Here is a 7,240-nt window from a genome sequence, read left to right as displayed (position 1 = left end):
GGCACTGTTGTTTTGAAGAAAAAAAAAAGTTTTTGTTTTTTAACTTTGGTAAATGTCATTGTGTCATAATCTCCTTCGCTCAGCACTGTGTTAGAAATCTAGCCTTGTTGCAGGCCTGGGTGACTCAGTCAGTTAAGTGTCCAGCTCTTGATTTCTGCTCTAGTTATGATCTCACAATCATGAGACTGAACCCCTCATCAGACTCTGCGCTGAACTTGGAGCCCAAGATTCTCTCTCCCTGTCCCTTTGCCTCTCTCCCATGCTCTCTCTCTCTCTTTAAAAAAAAATCTAGCATTGTTGCTCCAAATGGCTGTCACGTATCCCGTGATGTGCTGCCCCACAATTTTCCGCCCACCCCCCTGGAGAGAATGAGCTGCGAGGCTCCGCCTGCCTGGACCAGAGGGACCCAGCTGAGACTCCTGGGAAGCAGTCACAAGGGGAGCTGCCGGGTCACAGGGCACCTAGTATTTCACTTGATGAAGCACGGCCACTCCGAGTCCCCAGTGCACCAGCCTAGCCTATGCCCACCACGCCAAGGGCCCCGGTGTCCCCACATCCCCACCAGCGCTGGGCTTTATCCAGCTTTCCCACTGTAGCCCATCCATCAGGAAGAAGTGATGTCTTGTGATTTTCAGCACCTTTTCTCATGTGTGTTTGCCTGTGGGGTCTTGTCTCCCTTCACTGCCCACTCATTTCTCTTGCCTGTTTTGGGGGGTGGTGAGGGTGGCCATCCTCCCGTAGCTCCGCAGAGGCCCCTTGGATCATCTCATCTAGGTACTAATCCTTTGCGGGTTGTGACATGGCCAGCATCCGCCGTCACTGTCATCTTCAGGCACTTTGAAACCTAACCCCTCTCCCTCCTGCCAGCCGACGGCTCCTTTCTGAGTGGATGGCACAGGTGAGGCCCTTCTCACTGTCTCTGCCCTTTTGGTAAATGCCAGGCATCTGGGACAGGGTACAGCCTGCACCAGGAACTTGCTTATAGCATGGGGCTACGGCATGGGGGAGGGAGGGACTGGCCAGGACAGGACGGAAGCTGCCCCAGCGCCCTGTCTCTGCCCCTTGGGTGCCCTTGCCCCTGCAGCTCTGGATCTAACTGGCTCCTTCACTCACACACAGCAGCACTAGGCTCCATCATGATGTCAAATGTGGGCCCTCCTACTTGATTAAGACCCTGCCCCAGGCCTCAAATTCTCCACCTTGGTGGAGGGAAAAAAGAAACACACACACTGACCACGGCGGTGGTTAGGTGGGAGCCTCAGAGAGAGGGCCGGAGCAGAATGTACCCTGCACTGACTGCCATCGCTGGTCAGGGAGGGCTTCCCAGAGGAGGTACCTTTGGTCTGGGCTTTGGAGGAAGCATGAGTGTTCTCCAGGCCTCAGCAAGTGGGAATAGGAGTAGAGCTTTCCATCTTTATTTCCAGGGAATATGATTTCTGGGTCTTTCCCTTCCATGGAGTTGAGGGGTCTTTGGCCCTGGCTTCTTCTGAAACGGGCCCAGGGTGCCTCATGAGGAAAAGGAGGCTGGCTTGGAGGGTTAGCAGATCAGCCTTCTCTGAGTGACCTGGGGCAAGTTCCTTTTTTCTCGCTGGACCTAGGCCCCCTCATGTGAATGATGAGGACCTGGGGTGGAGAGAAGGGCTCCGGGATCCCGGAGCTCTTCAGAATCCCTGGAATGATGCCAACATGGCGGCAGTGGCTGTCTTACCCTCTTCGTCACCCCCCACCCCCTTCAAGGGACAAGGGCCTTGAGGGGAGACTGCCCTGGGTCTATGGTCCCAGTCTCTCCCCCGGCTCCCCCAGGCCCCCTTTCTGCTAGACCCAGGGCAGGCTTGACTTGTTTTTCAGGTTTGCCCTCAGAGCCTTTTGGACTTCCCTTGCAACAGCTCCTATGAGTCCAGCCGGTCCTGTGCGTCAGGCTCTATGCTTGGCGTTTTACTTCACTTACTTCCTACAAGTCTGTGAGGTGGGTACTCTTATCCCACGGTGCTCAGAGAGAGTAAGCCACCCAGGTCACCCAGTTTGTCAGTGGCAGGACAAAGATTCTAACCCAGCTCTGCCTGCTCTGGGGTCCAGTTCTTAATTGGCTCTGCTCCTGCCCCATGGGTCTTCCCTTTCCCAAATTCCGACTGCCCTGTTACCATTCCCTAGCCAAGCCCTCTCTCCATGCTTCTCCTTGATCCCAAACCGCTCCCTCTACCTTTCCCAGAGTCACTCCTACTTTCCCTTCTGCCCCACCTCCACCCCAGCCCTCCACACCCTCCTGAGGCTCCTCATTAGACCCCAGGCCTGCAGAATATGGTGGGCCCCAAGGAGGGAGGCATCAAGTGGGGCCTCTGGGCCTCACATCCCACGGGGTCACTCCTCTTCCTGAGGTCGAATAGGGTGAGCCATGGAGGAGGTCACGCTCGAGGGCCCAGCAGGGCTAGGGATCTGGGCCTGGCAGCTGGCCTGGCAAGTGCCCAAGGTGACCAGCCCGACGGTACGTGCGTGTCCTGCTGGAGGCTGCTGGGTTATCAGAGAGGAGTGAATGGGCTGGCACAGCCCGTCTCTAGGACATGCAGGGACTCACGCCACCTGGGTGTGTTCGTGCGTGCACGCATGTGCCAGCTGTGCGGGTCCTGCTGTGGGCCTGGGCCCAGAGGAGGGGCAGTGGGAGTTCTGGGTTCAGTACTTGACTCCCTGGTCGCTAACAAATTCGGCACGTGTTTGGGACCCGGCGAGCCTCTGACTCTTCTGCACTGTTGTTTTTATAGCCAGGAGCCTTCTCCTAGACAGCAAGCTTGTCTCCCGCATGGGGACTCCAGCTGGTGGAAGGGCCCTCAGTGGGTGCGTGAAGCGGGCGCTGGGCCGGAAACACAGCTACACAGGCTGTGTCCCGAGGCCACCGGTCTCCCAGCTGCAAAGTCATGGCCCCTCAGTCTCAGCTCAGTCTCAGCTGCTGTCAGTGAGTGGGACCAACACCACCCGGGATGGTTGCCTGGGGTCTGAAAGGAATACCAGGGTGTGAAAACTGTAAGTGTCACGGCACAATGTAAACGTGGGGTGGTGGCGCTGGTCGGGCTCTCTTATTTCCACTGAGCACCGTGCTAGGCCCAAGAAAGGTGATCGACAGCCCCCTACGCCACACACACTCTACTTCTTAAGTATTTAGCCCATAAGGATTTTGCCTCAGGCCCTGAGAGGTGGAAGATGATTGGGTGAGGAACATTTCATGAATGGATCCATGAAGGGACATCTGTTTATGCAGGTGTTGAGACAGAAGGCTACCCCCACAACTGCAAGGTCATGAGGGCTGGACCAGATGCCTTTTGAGGTGATTTTCCACTGCAGGTACTTTCCAGGTTCTGTGACTGGAGCTGAGTTTATCTCCTCGCCTTTTTAAAAAAATATTTATTTTTGAGAGAGAGAGAATGGGAGAGGAGCAGAGAGAAAGAGACACAGAATCCGAAGCAGGCTCCAGGCTCTGAGCTGTCAGCACAGAGTCCGACGTGGGGCTCAAACCCTCGAACTGTGACATCATGACCTCAGCCAAAGTCAGAGGCTCAACTGACTGAGCCACCCAGGCACCCCGAGTTTGTCCCCTTTCTATGACACTCTAGCTCCCAAGCCTCTCTGATGCCAGTGCTGGGCTGGGCACAGAAGCTTGTGCCCATACAGTCCTGGCCTTGGGGTTTCTTGGGAGAGCCCAGAGCTAGCAGAATGGGGGCCTCTGTAGGATCTCTGTGATGGGCCAGGGGGAGGCAAGGGAGGTCAAGGCTGAGTGTGTGCGTGTTAGTACCAGGAGCCCTTTGTGGAGCAGCCTGGAAGGCTCCCTGGAGGAATCAGTTATGAATCTCAATGTAGGAGCCAGTGGGCTGGTCCCTGGTCCCAGCCATCATGGCCTGTGGACTGGTATGCACCCGCCCCCTGCTTGTTCAACCATGCCCAGACCACGACCCCAGATGGCAGGAGGGAGACGTGCCCAGCTTGGGGTTTTGGTTCTTGGTGCCTCACTTGGGTAGTCTCTTGGGAAGCTGGAGCTTCTGGGTGTGGTTCTGACGCTACATGACTTGGCCAGTTCTAATCTCTTAGACCCCATTTCTTCCTCGCAAATGCCTGGTTAACAAAGGTGATCGCTGAGGGCCCCTGGGACTCTGGGTGGGGGGGGTCTCTTGGGAGCTAACTGGCCAGCCCAGCCCAAGACCTTGTGCCCTGGGGGTGAGCTGGAAGTGCTGGGGATTTCTCTTTGTAGCTGCCACCGTTTGGGGGCTGCCGAGAACTCCTAGCAAAGTTTATTCCCTGGCATCTGCTCCCTCCACCCCCCTCTTCTGCCCCGTTTTGTCCCCTCAGTGTTACATTCCACAGAAGAAAGTGATCCTTCACTCAAGGCCTGAGGATTATGGGCCAGAGAGAAGCCTGTGTTGCCCTGGGAACACGCACGTAGCCCTTTCCCATCGGTACCCTCCTCCTCCTCCCACCAAAGGCTGGGGCTGGGAGCTGCTCCTGGCACATCCCAGCCCGAAGGAGCAGCAGGGCATCTGGGGTCAGGGGGCTGTTCAGGCTCTTTCTCCCTCCCTGGGGGTCAGCGACCCAGGATGGGGGTGACTTGGGTTGAACTTCTAGTGGGCTTTCCCAGGAGGTGGCTAGGGGCTAGGTCCTGGGGTCTCACGTGCCTGGACTCCCCTGCCCCCTCACTTGTGCCCTGACCCCCCCCCCTCCCAGGCTGAAGCCCCCCTATCCTTACTAAGCTGAGGATTTCCGCAGGCTCAGCCAACCACCTGACCCTAATTATGGCGCCTTCATCCTGTTGGGGTTAAGCTCTCAGTGGCCTTCCCTGCCCCCACCACATTGGTCAGGCCTGGGGTCAGACACTCAGGAGGCTCAAGCCTGCTGGGCTCCTTCTGGAAAGAGCTGAGGGCCAGGATTCTCTCTCGGGGCCACAGAGGGTGAGGAGGCAGCTTGCCCTGGGGGTCTGGGTGGACAAGTTAAGACGGTCCAGAGAAGCTGGGGAAGGAAGGCGTGGTTTCTCTGGGGAGCCCTGGCAACAGCCCTGGGGAGCTGACCTCTGGAGGGCAGGGAAGTCTAAAGATAAGAAACTCCTAGAGGCCACAATCTCAACCCTAGCTTCATTTACAATCACCTAGAAAGATTTTTAAAAATACCCATACCCCAGTCCCGCTCCTAGTGACCTTGATTTCCTCAGCCAGGCCTGGGGCAATCATTGGTATTTAAAAAATTCTCCCCAGGTTATTCTCATGGAAAGACCATTTGAGAATCGATGAGCTATCCAACACCTCAAGGCCCTGGAAGCAGAAGGCCCTTGAGGGAGGTCACTCCACTAGTTGGGCAAGGCTGGGTTGGAACTTGGTGTTTCTAACCCTCTGGCAGGCCACTTCCTCTTGGCTTCCTCAGTCACCTGGAGGCTTACCAATGTCCCATTCATTTCATCATTTAGATCCTTAGGAGCTGTGTGACCCTGAGAAAGTTGCTTAACTTTGCTGTACCTGCTTTCCCTGCCAAGGAGGCCCGAGTGATAAGAATTGAATGAGATGATACCTCAAAGGCCCCCGGAAACACATGGGGGAAGAGTAACCTTATTCTTTCTGCCTTCTGCCTAGGGCCAGGGCAGGGTCTGTGCTGAGGCCTCCTTGATCATCCCGCCCATCTGGCAGGTACAAGTGTCAGAACTCCCTCAGATGGAGTGAGGAGTGGTTGTCTAGAGGTTCTCTGGGTCCTGAAAGAGAGGTGCGAAGTGGAGGGGAAGTGCTGGAAAGAATGTCTCCCTCTCCCACCAGACAGACCTCTTGCCTTTTTGGAGGCCGGCACTGGTATGGGGCCTGCAGCTACAGGAATGGCCACCAGGTGTCACCCTCAGCTCATGCTTGAAGTGAAGGCAGCCCAGAAAGAGGAAAAGGAGCCTGCTGGAGAAAGGGAAGAGCACCCCCACTACCACAGCTCCCCCCTTCCCCGGGAGTGGGTGAACTTGGAGAGGGCCCGGCATAGTGGGATGGTTGTTAACTTCTGCAGGAAGGTGTTGTGCAAAGCCTCATTCATCTGCCTTCAGAATTGTCCTTCGATGCTGCCAGCAAATCCCAATTCAACAGGTACTTTACAGGGAGGGGGGGGGACCTGGTGCACATGTCCTGTAAGAATCTTACTGAACACCTACTATGTGCAGGCTCTGTACATCTGTATACACAGTTGGCCATTCACCATGCACAACACCCCTTTGAACCCTTTGAATTAGTATGATTATGAGTCCCATGTTACAGATAAGGAAACCAAGGCTTGTACTGGTTATGCGTTGGCCCTAAGGTTACCCAGCTGGACAAGGATTGAAACCTGTCTAGAGCCTAAATTCTTTCTCCTACACCATATTTACTTCCAGAGAGTCCTAGGATAGGAAACCCGCGCCAGGTTTCCCACTGGGTTTGGAGTGGATGTGGCTGGTGGCCCCGCTGTCTGGCTAGAGAGGAACTCAGGTAGGCCACACTGCCAGCAGGCAGAGGAAGGAGCCACATCCACTGGTGTGGCTGGGAATGGGGTCTGGATTCACTGTGGGTGTTGGACACAGGCAGGCTGCACAACACTGCAGCCATGAGACATATTATCTGTCTGCCCTTGTGTTTCTCTAAGCAAACTCCCCCTCCCAGAGTTATTTCAATTTCTTTACTGGTCAATTCTAGGGGCAGATTTTGTTCATTCAACACACCGGCCCTGCTTCCCAGCCCCCTGCTGGGCTCTTTCCTGACCACTTCTCAAAGACAGATACTAAGAGGAAACAGACCAGCCATCCGACACCTGCAGCCACCCCGCTCAAAGTATAGACCAGTGGTCTCCAAAGAGTTTTGGGCCATGCTCCCTAACAATAAAAAACATTACTGAGACACACTAGTAATATAAGCATATTTTTATGTTGTTTACCTTATAAACCACACTCACACTGAATGAAAAGAGGAGATTAAAAAAAAATAGATGTTCTATCATGTTCCTCCTGTACCTCTGGACTCATATACACACCCTTTAGCCTCAGCTTTCCAGGAGAGGAGAGGAGAGTGTAGGTCCAACTCCGCTCCAGATGAATGTGTGGTCAGGGTTCCAGAACATCCTTGCCCGCCCCTTCCAAGCCCTAGCAACGGAAGAGAGAAACTTCAGGGATGGCCGGTGCGAGTGTGGGCAGACAGGACGCAGAAGCAGGGCCAGGTCTGAGGAGAGATCCAGATAATCCAGACAAGAGGCAGGTTTTTTTATTTTCGGT

General features: G+C 55.1%; 1 long non-coding RNA gene across 7 annotated transcripts; it reads left to right on the top strand.

The window, feature by feature from the left end:
- Positions 1–307: 307 nt before the first annotated feature.
- On the top strand, positions 308–6,869 carry LOC115296612. Of its 7 annotated transcripts, XR_003910954.1 has the most exons (9): positions 308–648; positions 775–898; positions 1,849–1,966; positions 2,757–3,015; positions 3,251–3,316; positions 5,601–5,654; positions 5,778–6,086; positions 6,371–6,464; positions 6,669–6,869. It is a non-coding gene; the product is annotated as an uncharacterized LOC115296612 (long non-coding RNA). The 7 variants fall into 7 exon arrangements; XR_003910951.1 differs by lacking the exon at positions 3,251–3,316 and having other exon boundaries at positions 808–898; XR_003910949.1 differs by lacking the exon at positions 3,251–3,316.
- Positions 6,870–7,240: the final 371 nt, after the last annotated feature.

This window comes from Suricata suricatta, chromosome 7 (genome assembly GCF_006229205.1).
Source record: "Suricata suricatta isolate VVHF042 chromosome 7, meerkat_22Aug2017_6uvM2_HiC, whole genome shotgun sequence".
Taxonomy (NCBI): Eukaryota; Metazoa; Chordata; class Mammalia; order Carnivora; family Herpestidae; genus Suricata; species Suricata suricatta.
Note: the sequence above shows the minus strand (reverse complement) of the source record. Positions and strands in the feature narration are given on the sequence as shown.